The 21,933-nt window shown below is 46.3% G+C and overlaps 2 long non-coding RNA genes across 7 annotated transcripts in view; both read right to left on the bottom strand.

Annotated features, from left to right (window-relative positions):
• Window positions 1–21,933, bottom strand: part of LOC147573352 (uncharacterized) — an 802,611-nt gene that overhangs the window by 739,448 nt on the left and 41,230 nt on the right. The gene's annotated exons all lie outside the window — the stretch shown is intronic.
• On the bottom strand, window positions 6,854–16,844 carry LOC147573353 (uncharacterized). Its single transcript, XR_015244665.1, has 2 exons — window positions 15,911–16,844; window positions 6,854–9,955 (listed from the first exon to the last, which is right to left on the bottom strand). It is a non-coding gene; the product is annotated as an uncharacterized LOC147573353 (long non-coding RNA).

Raw genomic sequence — 21,933 nt, 5'->3', positions numbered from 1 at the left:
CAATTGTTTAGGGAGTTAAGACAGATATCCTCACCCTCAAAATAGAATATGTATCAGACAATCCTTCCTGAAGAAATTTACAACATGAGTTGAGACCTTTAAACCACTAATATGCTTTGGCCAGGAATTCTACTTTTAGGAATCTATGCCAAGAAAAAATCAGAAATGTAGACAGAGATTTACGTATAAAGATTCAGTGTAATGAAAACCTTTTCTAGAAACCCTAAATATTCTAATGATTATATAAATTATGGCATTTCTATAGAGCTGAATGTTATGCAACCATCGGTAATTACATTTATGTACAATGTTAACGACATGGAAATGCTCATGATATAAGGTCAAATGAACTGAAATAGGGACAACATTATATATGACATATGGTATCAACTAATATTATACAAACTCATTTCAAACCAATTCAAGAGTGGATTTTTCTTTTCATTTAATCTCCATTTCATTAGGGTTATCAAAAAAGTTTATTAGATTTTTTAAAGAAAAGCAAAAACAGCCCTTTTTTTTTTAATGCAGAGAGAAATAAATGTTCAAATTATATAACTTAGCACGGTTGTGCACATAGACCATAAAGATTATTTTCTTATGCTTAATGGTTCACCACACAGCTTTGCATAAAAATCATTTTCTATTTGAATGCATACTCCTCTGCTCTGGTCTCAGTTTCCTAGTTTTTCAAATGAAGCATAGTCTGTCTAGATTAAAGGTCAGCAAACCTTTTCTGTAAAGAGTCAGATAGTAAATATTTTAGGTTTTGTGGGCCAGATGGTCTCTTTTACAACTATTCAAGCCACTGTTGGAGCATGAAAGCATCACACAGCCATGGCCATGTTCCAATAAAACTTTATTTATAAATCCAGGCAACAGGTCAGATTTGGCCCGTGGGCCATAGTTTGCCAACCCCTGCACCAAATTATTGCTAGTCTCTGATCAGTTGACAGCTCAGACCCTGATGCAGAGTTCTAAACACCTGCAGTACCTGAGAAGATACACTGTGTACCACTGTGGAGATGCCACGGGATTTTGAGTTGGAAAAATCTGGTTCAAGACCTAACTCACTTCCTGGTTGTATCTCTCGTTACATCACACTTCCATAATATGAGTTTTGGTGTCCTCTTTTGTAAAGTGGAATAGTAGGACCTACTTCACAGCATCATTCTGTGACTTAAATGAGATACCTGAAGTCCAAGTTCAAGCCCAAAACTCAAGATTTGGCAAATACAGAGTTCTCAACGACTGGCAGATCCTTATTAGAAGAATAAGTGGGCGAAGAAGAAGAAGAAGAAGAAGAAGAAGAAGAAGAAGAAGAAGGCGGCAGTACAGAATCCCCAGGCGCTGAGTGATTCAGAGCCCATGGTGTAGACAGGGGGCAGTGCTGATTCTGCGTCAGGAAACAAGTCAGGATAAGCTAGGTTATGACACAGTACGAATCACTCCCGAGTCTCAGTGACTTAAAACAATGAGGTTTGTTTCTAGCTCATGCTACTTGTCCACAGCTAATCATCTGGGGGCTCTGCTCTATACTGTTGCCCTTCTAGGATCCAGGACTGATACAGCAGCTTTGCTGACTGTAAGGGCAGACGGAAAAAGAGGCTGGCTGAATTGTGCACTGGCTCTTAAAAGTTCCACCTGAAGTGATCATCTGTCCCACTCCCATGTAATTCAGCAGAGCAAGTTACATAAGCATGTCTAACCCAAGGGGGTAGTGGGAATTAAAAATGCTAGCTACTTTGTTCCTAGAATGGGATCGGGGAGATCTGGAAAGATCTGGTTCACTTCACTAATAACTACCATAGCAAATAGAATAATAGCAGTTAACATTCACATGCATTTGGCATAACCTAACACAGTGCCAACTGCTTTACTGACAACTTGGGGAAACCAAGTCAGAGTGACAAAAACAGAGCCAGAGTGAATGGACCAAGATATTTGGCCTGCGTTTCCCTACAGTAAAGCAAAATCAGGGAGACAATGTTTCCAACAAGACTTACTTTTCCTAAATGTTTTCATCAACTCTCCCTATCATCCTCCCTCTTACAGCTGGGCCTTACCACCCCCAAGAAGGCTGTGATCTGACTCCATAATCTAAAATCATTTCTAATTCTGTGAACCGTCAACACAAATATTGTTGTAATTGAATGTTCCCACAAATTCATATGCTGAAGCCCTAACCCCATGTAACTCCAGGAGACAGGGCCTTTCAGGAGGGGACTAAGGTTAAATGAGGTCATGAAGGTGGGGTCCTGGTCCCATAGGACTGGGGCCCTTGGAGGAAGAGGAAGGGACACCAGAGCTCCGTCTCCTCCAGATGAGGACACAAAGAGAAGAGTGCACTCTGCCAGCAAGGAAGACAGCCCTCACCAGAAACTAAACCATGACGGAAACTTGAACTTAGACTTTCAGCCTCCAGAACTTTGAGGGAAAAAAAATCTGTAGTTTAGGCCACCCAACCTATGGTATTTAGTTGTGGTAGCTGGAGATGATTAATACAAAGATCTAATGCAGACAGTCCTTCTCTCTGAATTTGATTTTCCAATATGAACTAAGCTTATTCAAAACTATATTATGATATTCAAACACAGGTCTTTGGAAACCCAAAGCTAAGGTTAAGTTGCTAAGAGAAAGACACAGCCCTTGAAATCAGAAAGACTTATGGTCAAACCCAATTCCACTTATCATGTGGCCTTGAGGAAGTTGTATAAACTCTCTGGGCCCCACCTTCCCCATCTGTAAGAGGGGTAATCATCTCTCTCTCATGGGACACCTGTCTCTTTCATGTGTAGGGACATGAAGTATGGGGACAGGTTCTGTTTTCTCTCCCTTCCCTCCCTCACCCTGGTCTTCAGTGTCATAGCTCAAGGCTGAGAGAGAGAGAGAGAGAGAGAGAGAGAGAGAGAGAGAAGTTCTTTGGACCCAGGAAGTCACTCACATGAAACATGCTAAGGGGAGGTTAATCGTGGCACATTTCTCCCACACTGCCCACCCGACCCGTGCCAGGGGCTAAGCTGAATTTGTGGGGCTGAGAACTCATGCCTGGGGCTAACCGGAATGTGGGGGCAGGTGGAGGTGAACAAGGAAGATACAGCATGTGGGGAATATGAAAGTTTGTCTGAACTCAGGCAATGGATGGCATGAAGTAATTTGGCAGTCACTCTTGTGTCTCTACTGCCTTGGATTTTGTTGGGGTTGGAATAGGTGACAAGAATTACATGCAAGGCCTGCTTTACCAATATCCTGGTCTCCATGTAAGAATGTGAGTGGCCTCACCTCAGAGCTCTCAGAGAAAGGATCTACTACTCATCCATTCTCTTGTGAAGAGCACCCTGGGGTTAATTACAAGATCGCTCTAGAACCATATGGCCTGGCACACGGTAAATGCTCAACAAATATTCCCCTTTCTCTCTTTTCCTGCCTCACTATATCCCCAAGGTTTCGGGAATCTCAAAAGTAAACATAATTAAGGTGACAAATCTGCACCTAAGGAGGAGGAGGAAGAGGAGAGGCAGCCAATGTGTAGCAAGAAACTTGGAACGGTTCCAAGTGTTCCCCACATTCTCTCATTTATACCTCACAGCCTCCAGGGGGGAAGGTGTATTAGGCTCAATGTACCAATGAGGAAACCAGGAGGTCAGAAAGAGAGGTGACTTGGCCCCAACCGCACAGTCCTAGGTGACTGGGTTGATGTTCACACGTGACCAAGTTTGCCCTGGCTCCAAACTCGACAGTCCCTCACCCAGCATCTTGTGAATGTACCTGGGGCCTAGAGTCTGGCCTGGCCTGTTGCATTCCATGCAACAACCCCTCGCACAAATTAGCCAGAAAAGGACAAAATCCCAGAATATTTGGACCCTGCATTCCCACTCACTGGGTTTAGACCTGAGAGGAAAACATTTGCAGGAGTGATACAGGGACCCACGGAGAAGGGATGAGCGGGAACGGACTCGGCAATAGAGACGGGGATTCTCGTAAAGCCTCTGCTAGCAACGTTCTCTGAGATGTTGATCAAGTACCTGGGCCTCGGCAGCCCCTTCCACAATGTGAGAGGGTGGCCGAACAAAGGACACACCGGTCCCCACCCCCAACATTTTATCACTGGCACAGTCTTGACACGCGGAGCTGCAATCCTTGGAACCTGCATTTTCGAGAAGATTGGCTCAAGTCACGACTCTGTGCGCGGGTCCCCACAGCCAAAACAACACAGCAACGGACTTCCTTAAGAAAGCTGAATGGAGACCGGGCCAAACACAGGCCCCCATAAAGAGAAGCACTCCGGCCAAACGGAAAATCACATTCCGCAAGTTCCAGAAGGGGAGGAGAGGGGAGGAAGCCGCTGCTTCCAATAAGGACTTCATTCCAGAAATCCCACATAACGGCCTCACAGGCACCCTGGTGTGATAAAGAGATGACTATTTCGGGTGAGAGAATCCAGTCCTCCTCGGGGAGTGGTGGGTGGAGAACGAGGCAAGGGCTCTTTCCAAGACAAGTTGAGTTCAACTCTTTACACAGGAATATTGACTCTTCCGTTTCCAGCGTAACGACTTTAACCTGGCGGATACTCGGTCTTTGCCAAAAACCTGTCGGTGTTCGGTGTGTTTTCAATTGGAAAATGGCAGGAAAACAGAGACGCAGATTCTTTATTAGAGCCTGGAGTTCACACCAGCATCTGGTCCCTCAGTGCCCCGGCTGCCAACATAAGGGAGCATTCGCCCTGCCTCAGAAACTCAGAATTCGGGATCAGAGGACACCAAGGCAAATTTGTTTTTTCTCAATTTCCAGATTAAAAAAAAAAAAAAAAAAGGAAAACTGCTTTTCCATTTTCAATTTTTGAAAGAGAGTATAAGCAACCCCCTTAGGTTTGCATCATCCCCTCCCCTAAGTCCGCCCCCCCCCCCCCCCGTGCGCCCTCCCCTCACATGGTCCCGTGGGCGGGGTGGAACACGACTTCCAGGTCGCGTCCTTCTGGTAGGACACCTAGTCCCGTGGCATCGCCATGTCTTCCCGTGTCTGTCTGCTCCTAATTTATAAGCCCCTCCGACCTTCCTTCTTCCTTCTTTCTCTCTGCTAAGCATTGGACAAAATACCACATAATAGGAAGACTACGAGCTCCAAAGTCAGAAAGAGCCTGTTTAACCTCAGCCCCATCATCCGTAACTCCGGGCTGCGTGGTTTCACATCTCTGTGACTTTCCCACCGTGTCAAATAGAATACGAAGGACTTCATCACAGGCCCCTTTTGCGGACTAAATGAGAAAATGCACACGAGGAGCCTAACATCTTGACCTGCTCTTTTATTTGTCCTTCCAGGCACAGAACCAGGCACTGCCCCTGCCCTCAAGGAGCCAGGCTTCTGCGGAAAGATGGTCATCGTGGCCCAGAGTGTCACGCTCCAGCACAGGGCGTGCAGAGAAACTGCAAGAAACTGAGGAGAGCTCTTCACGGGGCAAGGAACCTATTGGCAGACAAACGAATCCATCTAAAAAGGTATCATTTGGGGGCACCTGCGTGGCTCAGTCGGTTGGGCGTCTCACTCCTGACCTCAGTTCAGGTCACAATCTCACGGTAGGTGCGTTTGAGCCCTGCCTCAGGCTCTGTGCTGAAAGAGAGGAGGCTGCTTGGGATTCTCTCTCTCTGCCTCTCCCTTTCTCTCTCTCTCTAAAAATAAATAAATAAACTTTAAAAAAAATAAAAAGGTGTCATTTGGTTTGCTTAAAACCTTCCATAATCATTACTTGGATCAAAAATAACAATACACAAAGAGAAAACAAAGAAAGTGCACAGAAAAGGAGGATGAAGGGGAGAAAAATTATTACATACATATATTTATATATGTGCATATATATATACACTTATTTTGTTGTTTTCTTTTGTTTTCAAGCAAAGGAGAGAACTATGATTGCTCCTTCTGCATGAGTCAGGGGAGCCACAAAGCCACAAGCACACGCTCACGTATCGCACAGCCGTGAGTCCCTGACACAAGGATGCCTCCCCTACTCAGCTCCCTTACAGGACTTCTCTTTCACAAACCATGCAGTGAAAATTAGGCAACATAAGAAGAAAGAACTTTGTAGTTGTTGCTGTAGAACCAGTACAAAGTGATTGCACAAAGATTTACACACACACACACACACATATACGCATTCACATTCACATTCATATGTACTGTAGTCCCTGATGGAGCTGTCTTCAGAGTTGTGGCACCTGTTAGAGGGGCCCTGGGGGCAGAGTTTAGGGCACACCACCCACTGATATCCGCGGAACGTCTAGAACAGAGGCCAGCAAAGTTGTTTTGTAAAAGGTCAGAGAGTAAATGTTTTAGGCTGTGTGGGCCTGAAGGTTTCTGATGCAACTTCTCAGCTCTCCCACTGTAGCATGAGAAGTATGCTACCATGTACAGAACACATGTTCCAATAAAGCTTTATTTACAAAACGGGAGGTGGGCTATAATGTGCCCACCTCTGGCTTAGTTGAACATGCCATGAATGAAGGGCCTCGGGAAGGCGAGTGATGCAAAAGCGCACACACACACACACACACACACACACACACCTCCCCCAGTGAAAACCAGACTTCATTTTCAGTGGTCCACGCTATTCTATCTTCGTAAATGTTTCTGCTTTAATGAGCACTGTCCAATAAAATAATGACTACGGATAATTAGATTAGGTGAAATTCCCATTTCTTCCCAAATAAGCTTTATGCGATGGCCAATTCCACCTGGTCTCTGGCTCCTATTTCAGAGAGAGATCCAGAACAGAAGTTACACAGACACGTCAAAGTAAGGTAGTAAAGCGGGGATAGGGTGGTGTTCTATTCATGTAAACTACCCTGGATCACACACAATCAGCAAATGATTTATTAAAGGCTACAAGATAAATACCGATAAAGTCTTCAAACAGAGAGGCGCATGACATATGCACAGGAGGAGAGAATCGGAAAGATTAATAGGAAAGCAGACAGGCTACAAATACAGAAAACCTTCTCCACCTGTGGGGAGGATCCTGGAGAAAGCACTTCCAGTCTCCAAACAGCCTTCCAAACTACGGTAATAAAATACACTTCTAATAACAAAAGCCGTTTCACACTACTTTTCCCCCTAGGTTTTGAGACATAATTCATGAGTCCTTCCACCGTCCAGATCTACGCTTGTACAGTCTATTCTCAGTAGGCATCTTCAAGACAGAGAGGCTCCGCTTCTCCCGGTTGAATCTTAATGACCAAGCGAATCTTAACACGCAGCCACGGGGCTGGGAGGTTTTGCTGACACCGACGTACATCCTGTCCCCTCCAGTCGCCCTCTCTCCCCGGCTGAGCTGGGTCTTTCAGGGATCAGCGCCTGCATTTAACTCAGTGTTCTGCTCAGCTGCGCGCTCCAACCTTGCCCTTTCTTACAGCTTCTGTAGAGATCCAAGATGTCTTCTGGGAATTTTAGCAACTTGGGGAGGTCACACTCCAATTATGCCTTCCTCTTGTGATTTTTTTTTTCCTCCACGCCCTGCCTCGTCCTTCTCCCCACCTCACACCAGGGAGCACACACTCAACCACACTTGATTGCTAGGCAGCCACTTAGGGAAACACACCCCTTGTGTGCCTGGCTCAGTGCTGGGTCCTGGAGATGAAAAGATCGGTAAGATACAGTGGGTGCCCTTAAATAGCTTGTAGCCTACTGGGTGGGACAGGTATGGAAGCAAGCCATTCAACATGATGCAATAAACACTGTTATCAGGGTACAAAAAGAGTGCTAAAGATAAGCACACAGAAGCACAAACAAACGTAACAGCAAAAAGTCTGGAAGGATATAGTTCAAAAAGATATCACTGGGTGCCCTGACCCACCTCATTCCAAAAATGGATGTGGGGAGTCAAGATTAGGTGACGAAGGCTGCCAGAGAATCTGAGCCTTAGATTTATTGTTTGATCTTCTTTGTGTACAAAAAGGTAGCGAGTGATATTCTCTTGCAATGTAAATTAATTTAATTTTTAAATGCTCGAGGTGAAAGAGGCCAGGACGGGGTGGAATGCATGAGGCACCAGGGCATGAAACTCAGGAGGCAATCATCCTAGAGTTGGGACGGTGAGGGAGAGAGCAGGGCAGTGGACTGCAGGGGCGGAGGCCTAGGAAAGACGTCGGGACCAAGTGACATGAAGGTGGGCCCTGCAGAGGGACGGACAGAAGAGGGCACTAGGCAGACAGGACAGCAGGAAGAAGGAACAGAAGTGTGTTGGAAATAATGAGTGATTACTTACAAACGTCCAGAACAGAGGATGAGGACGGGAAGGAGAAAGAGACGGATACACGTGACCGTGCACATGCACACCTCAGAGCTAGTAAAGTCTTTCCATTACACGTTCCACATCCACGGCTCATCGGCAGAACTAAGACTGGACTGAATGACCAGCAGCCTGCAGCCCCTGCCTCATGGCTCCAGTCCAGACACCCTCAGGAAGCTCACTACCAGCGCTAACTCCGTCACTCGAAATGGGGCCTATTTCCATTAGACAAGGTACTAAGGGTGCCACTTGGACCTCTTGTGTCTTCTTCCTCCACCCCCTCCTTGAATTTCTTCCTTCCTGGCACCTTTTGACAAGGCTAAGCTGTATAATAAAGTTTTCTAGTAAGCATGCCAGGCACTGCTCCAAGTGCCTCACATACATTATCTCATTTACATTTCATAACAAAGTGACATGTTGGTATTGTTATTATTCCCATCTTACAGATGAGGCAACCTCAGAGTGACTGAATAACTTACCCAGAACACAAAGGAGATAAATGACAATGCCGAAACTCAAACCCAAGGCTGACCCAAGGCTGACGCCTGATTTTATGTTAACTAACTGTGCTCCTTGCTGGTGTAAATTGCCTGGGGACAGAGAGATGCACACAATAGAGAAGAGGTAAAAGGCCCAGTCTGCAGTATCTGAACAAGTGACCCAGGTCTACGCATTACAAGCAAAGGTGGATGTGACCAGCTCAGAAAAATGGGTGGTTATGGCGGAGTGCCAAAGCCCAACGTCAGCATCACGTAAGCCGGAGGAAACCACCTCGCAGGTGGCTGAGATGGAACACTGACCTAAGTCCTTTCTCAGCGTCAGAATAGAGGATTTTGCCTGCACTGTGTTTCTGTTCTCAGGCGATTCACAGTTTATTAGGGACTCTTTGCATCTCAAATAGTGTGGGAAGTGGTTTTACATTCATATAATGGAGGCTAATTTGGAGGTTTCATTTATCAAAACTGGGGCCATTTAAGAAGGAAGTAAGAAATGAAAGTCAACCAAACCCAGAGAATCAATGGTTGACTCCTGTGAGCCAAAGGCCACAGTTCTCCAAAACTGGATCAAAGCTGTTAGCAAACAATAACTTGGCCATCTAGAAATAAGAAATGTTGCTTTCCTTGGGCAACTCTGAATAAACTCTGTGCCTACAGGGGCATGAGCTTTCCACTGAGGGAAGGCAGAGCTGTCCTGCCCATCTCCCAAAGATAAACCACGGGGACACCATGACAGTCAGCAGGGAGACCTGGCACCAGGAGCTGGAAGCCTGGGCACTGAAACCAGCACGTGTCACCGGGCCTCCGGGCGATGACAGGGAAACACCGCCATCTGGTGGCTCCGTGACAGATAGGCTACGTTCCTGTCCACTGTCTCCGGGAGGGACAAAGTTAACTTCAGCAAGAAAAAAGTCATTGGGAGCATCTGGAAAATGAAGGTCAACCATGCCTTTGTTGACAGCCTGGGAGGTAATACCTGGCCCAGGCACAGTCTGTCTGATCGGTGGCTACGGGAGAGAGAAATGGCAGTAGAGTGAAAGGTAACCATGGAAAGTCCTCCTACCAAACGCAGGTACTCCTGGGGACAGCCAGGCATTCCTCAGTTGGCATTACGAGGGCTATACTCTTGACGCAAGTTTGCAAGGTCAAAAGGGGACAAGATCCAGATTCCACGATCCTGTGGAGGGCAGAGAAAATAACCTGACAATGTTGGTGATGGCGGCTACAAATAAAAGGCATTTAAGATCTGCCATTAATGAATAATTAATAAATTAATACTTAATAACAAATAATTAAACAATCACTTAAAACTAACCCTCACAGAAACCCCGTAAGAGACAACATTCTATCACTATCTCCACTTTACAGATGATCAAACTGCATCCGTCAGAGACAGAGATGAGGGAGAATATTCTAGTCTAGGTCACCCAAGTTGCAAGGACTAGAGCCAGAATTTGAAGATCTCATACTCCTAAGAAAGACGCCTGGAGTTTCTCACATGATGGCCCAGAGACTGCCAGCTCGGGACATACCTGGAAATTAAAACACAGAATCCCTGACCCCACCACAGGCAAGCTAGGGAGGATGTGAGTTGGTATTGTAACAGGTTTCCCAGGTGATAGGATAAACAGGACACTAGGTGCTATGGAATGAATTGTGTTCCTCACTAAAATATGTTGAAGCCCTACCCCCCAGTGTGATGGTATTTGGATATGGGGCCCTTGGGTGATGACTGGGTTTAGATGAGGTCATGAGGGTAGGGCCCACAAGACAGGATTAGTAGCCCTTGTAAGAGAAGGAAGGGATAACAGAGCTCCCTGTCTCTGGCATGTAAGGATACAGCAAGTCAGGAAGAGTTCTCACCAGAACCCCATGCTGGCATCTCGATCTTGGACTTCCAGCCTCCAGAACCATGGGCAAATAAGCTTCTGGGTTTTAAGCTACCCGGTAGGTGGTGCTTTGTTACGGCAGCCCAAGCTGCCTAAGATACTAGGCTATTCTCCTTCGCCATCTCATGCAAGACGCTTGGCAGGTGCCTGTTAAACTAATGAATGACCAGGATACTCCTCTGCTCTGTCCCTCAGAAGAGATTCGCTGAGGGTGCATGTGTACAATTCCCACAATTTAGCCTCTTTTCCAACCTCCAGGTGATGCTTACTGGAGTCTGTCTTTTTCCAAATCTAAGAAGAACACGCCTTCCTACATCATCACCAAGGATTCAAGGGGGAGGCTTCTAAAAGCAGATGTGATGACCTGGGGTGAATGTGGGGAAATGAGAATACTAACAGCAGCTTTGCTTCGTGCAGTGCTTTATAATTTACCAAGCTCTCTGGCATTCATTATTTCTTTAGATGGTTGGAATTGCCCTGTGAGGTCCAGGGGCCAGATAATTAGGATCTCAGTTTAACAAATGATAAATCCAAGGCTGATGGAATCATGGGCCCCTGCCCAACGGCCAACCACCAATACTGCGGAGGCAGAAGATGAACTAGCAGAAAAACTAGAGGTCACCAACGAATGAAATTGGAGAAGCTGACCCAGCTTGGAAAAGGAGTTTATCAATTAGGGTACTAGCAGCGAGGACACTCGACCCAAGTAGTTCAAGTGACAAGGAAAAGGCTTTTACGAAAAGGCAAAGTGGAGGCGGGGACAGGGGAACAAGCACAGAATGGTGGTGCCCCTCGGGATCCGCAATAGGGTGAAATCGCTTCCGCTCCTGAGACTAATAAGGCAGGAGGAGGAGACAGCATTCTAGACTAAGGGGGGAGGGGGACAGGAAACACAATAAAATAAACAACAACCAAACGCAGAGGCCGTCTTTGGTTAGCCAGCTCATTTATTTTCTAAGAAGCAAATCACCCAGTGGCCTAGGAGGAGACCCCTCGACGGGGCCTGATTCTCAACCTTAGTCACCCTGGGAGTATGCACTGGGTGCCTCCTGTCCAGTGACCAAGGACAGATGTAGGGACTACTTGACTGGACTTCCTTTGGGCCCATCCCATCCCGTGAAAAATGGAGAACTCAACGGCTCAGAAGTGGCGACAACCTATTTCCTTTCAGATTCATCAGACTTTTTTTTAACAAAGGGAAGGGGACGTGTATCCCTACTGTGGAGGTTGTTGACTCCTGCCAAATTCTCCTTGATATATTCTTTCCAGTTATGCAGAGCTTTTAAAGACAAGGACACGGTACTTTTCAAGTCACCTCTAAAGTGAGGCTTATCACTCTTGGCACTGCTTATATTTGGAGGCTGATGGTCCTTTGTTGTGGGGGCTGCCCTGTGTGTTGCAGGATGTTTAACAACATCCCTGGCCTCCACCACCAGATTCCAGTAGCATACCCCTCCCACTCCGGTGCGACACCCAAAAGCAACTCCAGACACCTGCCAACTGCCCCCTTCCGGGGGATCAGGGGAGGCAAGGTCACTCTCCCTCCGCCTGAGAACTCCTGTTCTAAGTGATTATAATTTGCTGAGAGAAATGTTCCCATTGGCAAGAAGATGAACAGCACTGGGGTAAGGTGAGTGATGCTTAATAAGGATTCTACCTATATTTTAATTCTGGCATTTGGTTCATCATGGATTTTTTTTAATTAACTTTGATTTTTTCTAATTGCATTGCAAAATGATCCTCCTTACTGAGTGTTTTGGCACTCCCTTAAATTTGGTTTTGCACCTGAGGTATGTATCTCATTTGTCACCCCTTAGTCCCAACACTGGGCAAGGTTCCTCTGGAGCCATCAACACGAGGAAGGAGAAAGCGGTTCCCTTTCTTCCACTGTCACTCATTCATGCACGCATTTAGTACTCATAAGTCCCCTGGTATGCGACTAGTGCCTTGTTAGTAATGGCTATGTAATATCTCAAAGTGTGAGTCACCGAGATTTACATGAGCATTTCCTACCTAATGGGAAAGAGGCATGAACAGAGCTGCGCTGGGTGGTACGGAGACAACCTAACCCAAGGGAACCCCTGAGAGCCATCAGACCAGTTACAAGGGCAAAGCAACAGCTCTGGGCAGAGATGACTGTGGTTTTGATGTGTGGTACTGGCTGTGAACGTGGAAAGGGAAGGAAAGAGTACAGAGACAGAATCAACAGGTTTCAGTGACCAATCAAACAGAGAGGATGAGAATGGGTCGTCCCAGCTTTGTAACACGAGTAAGTGGGTGCGGGCCATGACGGTTGATGAGGCAGGGAAGCATGGAGGGGCCTGCTGGGACGTACTATGCACCAGGATGGCAAGATGGGTTTGGGAGTGGTTAGGTGACGTGCCCCTGAATCCATGCCACGTCCTCCCAAGGGGAAAGCCAGGCTGCAGGTGCGGCCACGGGAGCTGGCGGCATTTACACGTAACTGGAGCCAGGGAGTGCACAAGATGTGCTGGGAGGACTTGGAGAACGACAAAAGCGCCTGGGGCCAGGCCCTAACAAACTCACAAGTTTAAAAGGTAGATGGAGAATGAGTGATGGGTGCTGAAATTAGTGGGCTGAAAAGAATTATGCAAAAAAAGGTGAGGTTATGCATAACCTCAAAGGATCTCCCTTCAGGACAATTATTAATTACAAAGGGTAAAAGAATAATTTTAGAGTGGAGAGATCTGCAGATGCTACTTTAATCAAATTATCAAAATTAACCTCACAGCAATGAGACATATCCACACCACCTGCCTGCCGGTGACAAGGACCCAGCATCACTTGTGAGCTCAGAGTAATCGTGAGCAAACATCAGGGAAACCCAAATTGAAGGACAATCTATAAAATAACTGGTCGCTGATCTTCAAATGTGCCAAGGTCACAAAAGACATTATCTCTAGAGCCAAAAGGTTTTGGTGTCCTGGGAGAAAGGAGGCTTAGGTCATGGTCCGCCACAGAACAAACTGGGTTTGCATTCCTGTGAAGTGAAACCAGCATCTTTTCGGAGCCTGAGCCCCTGATTCCAGAAAAGGCAAAGAGCCCTGAGCAGCCAACAAGAGAAATTTGTGGTGAGCAGATCCATTTATTACTTTCAGCTTACTTAATAAAGGTCACCAGGTGGCATTTGAAAGATACACAAAAATGCTGTTAGATCAGATCTTGCCAGAGGTGAGTTTATCAGGCAGCCAGTTGAGGCTTATGGAACATTGCTAGCTGGTTTCTTTCAACTTGAGGGGGAAGAAAATAAGACCGCTGGGTTTAAAAACTACTTGTATGTTTGTTCTTTCCTAATAAAACATAAAGGAGCCTTTTTCTTATACTGAGAGACATTTGCAGTCAGGCTACAAGAGTGAATTATTGCCAAGTCCAAATTACCCATTCATTTCTTCATTCCAGATTTCAAAGGGTAAACAAGGCATGGGGTGACTAAGGATATAGCCTAGTCACAAAAGGGCAAGCCTAAAGGTGCAAGCATTTTTCAAAGCTCTGCTCATGTCACATGTACTAACAACTCTTTAGCCAAAACAAAGTGCATGGCCAAATCCAAACCCAAGAAGCAGGAAAGTACATTTCACCCATCATGAGGTCTTGGCAAGGATATGGCTATAAAATACTAGTACCGAGTACTGAAGAATTGGGACCAGATGTAGAATATACCATATTAAGGTTGAATAGTGGATATCACTATGAAAATAAGAAGAAAAAAAAAAACCCGACTCTTGGTCAATAGTAGTTAACACAGTAACACAAAAGCACACTTTATATTTGGGGGCAGAGAACAGGGTTTATATGGACCAACCCAAACACCAGCATTTGGACTTGTGGCTTCTCCCACATGAGTGAGGTTAGGGTTGATGATGGAGATTCCAAGGCCTACATAGTGAGAAATGTTCAAAGAGAGAAGAGAAGCTTAGATAAATACAGTTTCCAAATTCCACTCAGATACAAAATTAGAGGACTAAGCTAGAAGGTTCTCTGGAGTCCCTTCCAACTCTCCTTGGCATGGTTTCCAGTGTGTGCCAGACATTAGGCTGCCTCTTGGCCATAATGGTCACAGTGTGCTGACCCTTAGCTGTACCCTCAGTAGCAGGCATGGCATGGGAGAAAGAGCCAAGGGCTTGGAATCAAGCAAGATGGGGTCACACCTGAGCTGGACTTCTGACCACTGGGTGAGTCCTTTGCCTGTCTGGCCCTAGTTTTACCATCTTTGAAATGAGACAGATGAACCAGATGATGTTTCTGTCCCTTCTGATTCCGAGAACTTAGGATTTTACGACAACGTGGCCACATGGAGGGATCTGGAATGCTCTGGTGGCAGAAGTGGCCTAGTAAGAGGCAGAGTCATCACGAAGCAATGGAAAGCATGTTGATGGGCCAGAGGCAAAGACGGAGTTGCAGTGGCACGTGGTTATGCCATCGGGCACCATGTGCTTCCGAATGATCCCGTTCTGGAACGTCCAGAGGCCTGAGCCTTAACCCTAGACTGCATCTCTGGGGTTAAGACACGGTCGCCGGCACGAGATGGGTCCTGGCAGAGCTTCTAGCTCTCAACCTCACTCTTTCCCGGATCTCACAGTGCCCCAAAGATCTGGGTTTCCAGCACTCTCTCTCCCCGCAAATGAGACCACAAGGGCCACTTTTTCTTGCAGCCCAGGCAGAGAGGAAAAAATAATAATACATGCAATAAGAGGAATTTTTATACAGAAATGTATTTTGAGGCTACGATGTAAAGTCCCTTTAGCAGGAGCCACAATTTTCTTAAATAATCGTTCCCATAATTGGCTACTTGTGGGAACAACTAATTGTGCATGTAATCATTTGCCTGTACAACTCAGCATCAACTAGTAATTAAAGACAGAACTGTCCTTTGCTAAATTTGGCTCCAGAAATAATAGTAATATTTCCAAGTGTCCAATGTCTCCCTGCCAAGGCCCTCTAAGCCCTGTTCAAATGAGTTTGCTATTTTTTTTTAACATCTTGGAAAGGGAAGACCTGCATCCTTGCCCAAAGCCAACACACACTCAGAGAAGAATGCATCTGGAATAGTCTTCTGCTTATACTTATTCTAGCAGCATATGCTGATTGTATGTAGAGCATCTTCTATGTACGGGGTCAGACCCTTCCCCAAGAAAGCATCTTCTTGCTCCCCTCGGCCCTACTCTTTGCACACAGTCTCAGAGGAGGGCAGGAAACATCACCCGACTTTGCACAAGACCCACCTGATGTAACTTCCTCTAGGCCGCAGAGGAGTCCCAAGAAAGCAACGCCCACCCCACAGCACCTCCCAGGCAGGGGCCACCACACTTGGGAGTCTCTGTCACCTCCCATCTGGAAGCTCCTGGTGGCCTCTCAGCTCCAGTTCTGTGCCTGGGCATCCTCAGCCCAATCTCCTGCCCCAAGAAAGCAGATCAAGTTATGTCCTGTATGGTGGGTTAAATTGCGTCCCCCAAGAAGGGAAGTTCATGTCCTAATCCCCAGTACCTGTGAATGGAACCTTATTTGGAAATAAGGTCTTTGCAGAGGTCGTTAGGGATCTTGAGAGGAGATCAACCCGGATTTCAGGTGGGCTGCAACCCAATGACTGCTGGCCGCATTAGAGAAAGAGCAAGGAGATGATGCACGGACCCAGGGGAGATGGCCGTGTGAAGACAGAGGCACCAGGGAAACACACAGAGCCACCAGGAAGGATCCTCTCTAGAGCCTTCAGAGAGAGCAGAGACCTGCCGACATCTTGATTTTGGACTCTGGCCTCCAAAACTGTGAGACAATAAATCTCTGTTGTCTTAAGCCATGAAATGCGTGGTGATTTTTTTTGTGGCAGCCCCAGGAAATGAATATTCCCAACTTAGACTCCTTCCATGGCTTCCCTTCCCATTTGGAACAGATTCCAACCTCCTTGCCCGACCCCTGACAGCAGGCTCAGCTTCAATGTATGCCTCACTACCACCCACCCGCTTGCCACCACTCATGACGCTGGCCTTCTTTCTCTCTGTGGAACACAGCCAGCTCCTGCCTCGGGGCATTTGCACATGACGTCCACCAGCCCAGAGCACGAACGGCATCAACAACCCTCTTCCCTGAACTGCTCCTTCAGGCTTCAGCTCGTATGCCCCTCCAGCAAGGAGGAGCACCTTACCTTGGGGGTTATCCTGAGATAGACAGACAGATAGATCGATCGATCGATCGAATGATGGATAATCTCCTCCCGGTATTGTTTCTCTGGAGGAACCCACTCCAGAGACACTGTGAAGACTTAATGAGACAATTCCCATGGACTGGAGGTTCGCAGGGAGGCAAAGGGGCCCCGCTTCCTCTCTCTTTTCAATTTCTGCTTCTTCAGGGATGGTGTATGGGACGAAGGATGCATCGACATATTCTCCATCCATAACTGAAAGCCCTCTGGGAACAAATACATGTCTGAGGGGTGTGAAAAGGGCTCCCGTTTGTTTCCAGACGTGAGTGTTTCTCTGCTCCAGTGAGAGCTACTAAGGAGAGCTGACGGAAACAGGGGTGACAGTGCTGACACAGGTGAGAGCGGGTGCGGGGGCTGGCGGTAATGGGAACTACCTCCTGGAGAGTAGAGATTGGGCAGGACCTCTTCCTGACCGGGAGTATCCCGCTCAGAGCAGTGGGGTGCCAGGCAGCCATCTTGGAACACCCCCTCTTGCAGGTTCCGGCGGCTTTAAGCAGGAGGCACCAAGCACCAGGCTCCACCGCGGCTGCTTGGGTCGTGATGCTAAACAAGACAAGGTGCCTGTCCTGGAAAAGCTAAGTCGATTCGGGAAGAATATAGGAACAGTGACCGTTACAAGCCAATACAGACGTGTTCTCTCACAGGGGGTCCCCAGAGCACGTGGAGGATTCAGAGGAGGCGGCCTGCTATCCCTGTCAGCGCTCCCCTACCTCCATGCTCCCTCCCCCACCATCCTCCAAACTCCCCTTCCCAGCCCCAAAGCAGACTGCTCTGGATCCCATGTAAGGAAGGCTCTCGGGGGTTTAATCATACAGATAGGTGAAGTCCTTGAAGGGTTTTAACCTGAGGGAAGGAGGACCTGACTGGACTTGCACTGTGAAATTATTATAATGGCCTTCACAGCCCTTGGTAATATTGCCTAACCTCTGGCCTTTACATACAACCTGCCCCCCCCCTCCTTTTAAGCCATTTGGACCTTCTCTCCATCCCTTGAAAGAGCCATGCTTCCTTTTGCACAGGACCTTTGCATGTGTCAGTTCCTTTCCCTCATCCAAATCATTTTTCCCTTGTTTTTTTTCCCAGATAAATACCAGGAGCCTGGTTTATGGGCCATTAAAGCCACAGAACTTCAGATGTGAAAATAGTTAATTTACATTCTTACACTAAATGCTGTCTATGCAGTGCTATATTGAGTTAAAATTTCATCAAAACCTTCAACATTTGGGAGAAGGACATAATGTTTTAAAAACCAGGGCTGGCAAACTTTTTTTGTAAAAAGGGTCAAAGAGTACATATTTTCAACTTTGAGGTGATATTGTTTCTGTATTTACTATTCAATTCTGCCTTTGTAGTGTGAAACGGTCATGGGCAATACAGACATAACTGGGCGTGGCTATGTTCCCATAAAACTTCATAAAAAGCAGGCAGTTTTAGCAAGGGGGGCAGAGTTTGCTGATTCCTGCCTTAGAAGCAACACCTTTAAGTAGCTAAAGATAGTCAACTTTAGTTTTGGTTTCTCTCTAATTCAAGCTAGCTATCAAATCAGTAAATTGGCCAACAGCTCTAAGACAAGGGTACAAATGTACGTCCTCAGCTATGGTCTGAATTGACAGCTCTAAGAAGAAAGTTTTGAAGGCAAAAACTTGCAAGAAGAAGGTTTTTCTTCTATTAAAAGTTAATATTTTAAATTATTTTCCCTTAAATAAATAGGTAATCTTTTGAACCAGCTAATCCTTAACAAATTAGAATCTTTACACCAAACTGAACTGAGTGAGCATCTGTGTCCCCACAGCCATGTCCCCTCACCCTGAACCTCTTTAAAGACCCATTGATTACTGCCAAGCCTCCATTGGTGGGATTAATTAATTTATGAACTTGTCATTACAATTCATTGATTAAAACGTCCCTTCTTAAAGATTTAATTATGCCCAAAGATAAAAGATCTGCTAATTATTGTCCTTTATCTAATTGAAGTTTTGTATTACAAATAAAGTTCAAAGGTTTAAGACAGTTGCCCTTTCAAACAGTTGGGCAAAGATGAGAATTTAATTAGAGGCAAGACACCATTTTCTCTGATCTATTCTAATGGGAGCGAGACATCAGTCTGGCCAAGAAGATGTCTGGTCAGGGTGGGAAGACCTGGAAAATCTGTCAACCTTCTTGGTCACTTAATGGTATTTAGCGAACAGCTCCAGTCACATGGGTTGTGGAAACACGTTGGGTTGCTGGCACAAGCAGAGGCCTCCGTTGGGTCAAGAGCAGGAATTCTGCCAACCAAAACTATACTGTGTGTTTCATTTTGCTTAAAAATACTGATGCATGGAAAAGCCTCCAAAGATTTTTTTTTCCTCCTAAAATATTCTCAACAGGAAATCAAAGTTGTTCGGTAAGCAAATCACAGAGAGGCAAGGAAGCCTGCTGATAGGTGCAAGCACCCCAAAGTCAAACTGGTCTGGGTTCAAATCCAGGTGGAGGATACCAGAGGGCCCTCCCTCTTCTCTTGGTGCTGCCCACACAAGAGTCACTGGGATTGGTGGGGGTAGAGTCAATCTACTGAAAGGAAGCAAGTTCTGGGAACTCGTGTTCTCGTCTCTCCCTTCCCCCTCCCTCTCTTTGTCCCTCTCTTTCTCTCTCTTTTCTTTCCTCCCTGATCTCAGATCGATGCAGGATAGCAAACTACTCTTCATTCCCAAGTTTTCCCTTGAGTGGGCTCTCCCAAAATCTTAACTCCTGAGGAGGAGAAGGTGTCTACAGGCCCTCTTGGCCATAAATCTACAATGAGAGCCTTCAGTCAACTTTTTTTTTTTCAGTTTCTTCATTAATTTTTGAGAGAGAGAGAGAGCGCGCACACAAGCGTGGGAGGAGCAGAGGGAGAGAGAATCCCAAGCAGGCTCCGCGCTGTCAGCACAGAGCCCGATGCGGGCCTCGAACCCACGAACCGTGAGATCATGACGTGAGCCTGACGGGTAACCAAATGAGCCACCCAGGCGCCCCTCGGTCAGCTTTAAAGAACTAAAGGTAGTAAGTGTTTTATCTTCACCCATTTGACTCTTGTGTCTATCAATTCATTCTGAATTTGTGAGGGCAAGAAAATATTGCCGTTTATTGACCTGCTAAAAATTCCAAAACCTAACAGCTGTTTTACTTTGCATATTTTGCTTAATCCCCCTGGATTCTAGGTTCTTCAACTGTCAAAGTGGGGACAGTAGAGGGTTGTTGGAAGAATTACAATGTATTTGAGCCACCTGATACAGAGTCAGGCACCTAGTAAGTGCTCCACACACAACGACTATTAATAACACGTTCCATAAACTAGGGGAACGAAAAAGGATGGGGCACAGTAAGGTCCCTGATCTCAAGAAGTTCGGTGTTATCTCCATACACAGAATGTTTTCATGATGATAATTCCACCAAAATCCACCCTTAAGAAGGACATGGGAAGCAAATGATATTGACTATCCAAACTGTTCACATGTCATCTGCACGGTGGTATCCCTCAACTCGGCCTCTTGAGGTTGGAGTGGAGGCTCTGGGAAGGGAACACCTCTGTGCAGTCAGTGGAGGACTCACTGGGAGTCAAGTCACAAAGGTAGGTTTTTGTCCAGGGAAGTGTGCAGGGGGCGGGGAGAAGACAAAGAGAAAAGCTATCGCCAGTCAAAATGGGTGAAAACATTAGTCTATTTAGGAGAGAGGAGCTGGGTGGGGTGAAGGGTCATGAGTAGCTGGCTGATGAAGTTGCTCCCAAAAGAGAAGAAAGACTGACACAGGAGACCTGCCACATGCAGCTGCTTTGCTTTGCCACAGGCCCGCCAAGAGGCAGGGACTAAACACATTCTGTTACAATAATGTCAGGCATTATCATCATTGAAGCTGACTTTTGGTGAGCTCTTACTCTGCACTCCCCACTCTTCGTCTCATTTGATAATTTTTTTCAATGATTTTTCTTTTAATTTTTTTATTCAGTTTTTGAGAGACAGAGAGAGACAGAGCGTGAGTGGGGGAGGGGCAGAGAGAGAGGGAGACACAGAATCCGAAGCAGCCTCCAGGCTCCGAGCTGTCAGCTCAGAACCCGACACGGGGCTCAAACTCACAAACGGTGACATCATGACCCGAGCCCAAGTCAGACGCTTAACCGACCGAGCCACCCGGGTGCCCCTATGATTATTTATTTTTGAGAGAGACAGAGTGCGAGCAAGGGAGAGGCAGAGAGAGAGGAAACACAGAATCCGAGGCAGGCTCCAGGCTCTGAGCTGTCGGCACAGAGCCTGATACGGGGCTCGAACTCACAGGCAGTGAGATCATGACCTGAGCCGAAGTCGGAAGCTTAACCAAATGAGCCACCCAGGGGCCCCTCATTAGATATTTCTAACAACTGTCTGAGGCATGTTCTCTTTTACTATACATGTTTTACATATGAGGAAAACAGAGGATCAAAAAGGTTAAGACTTTTGCCAAAGTTCACAGAGCCGGTAGGTGGAGAGGCCAGGACTCCACATTCAATCTATCTGACTCCTGGCCCCCATGTTCTAAAGCAGATTCTGGACCATTTCATGGAAAAATGTTTTATGATGGAGATTTAATAAGCTCATCGGTGGCTTTCTGACATAGTGAATTCCTAGCCACTGTCAGATAGAGGCTGGACCACCCAAGGGGAGAAGTGGTTACAAATGGCACCAAGTAAAACAAGGTTGAGGATTTCCAAAACCTCAGCCCAGTTCTGGTCCCGCCCTGAGAGTCCGTGAGTCTAGGCGCATTTCTCCTTTCTTCTCCCCAGAAAACCATAGGAGTTCACTGTCACAGGCACAGTGCAGGCAATACAGTCCCCCCAAAAGAAAATACTAAGAAGAGCATCACGTCAATCATCAGGCAATCAGACTGAACGCACTCACCCAGTGGAGTACTACTCAGCCGTCAGAGAAAATGTTGTAGACACATGAAGAGTTATTTTCAGCACTAGAGAGAAAATGTATGCTCCAAAATAGAATATCATATATGTATGTATGTATTTATATACATATATGTTTGTATTTATATATTCACACATACATA

Source organism: Puma concolor, chromosome E2 (genome assembly GCF_028749965.1).
Source record: "Puma concolor isolate L17-30 chromosome E2, mPumCon1.1.hap2, whole genome shotgun sequence".
NCBI classification, from domain to species: Eukaryota; Metazoa; Chordata; class Mammalia; order Carnivora; family Felidae; genus Puma; species Puma concolor.
This window is presented reverse-complemented; position numbering and strand designations above follow the sequence as displayed.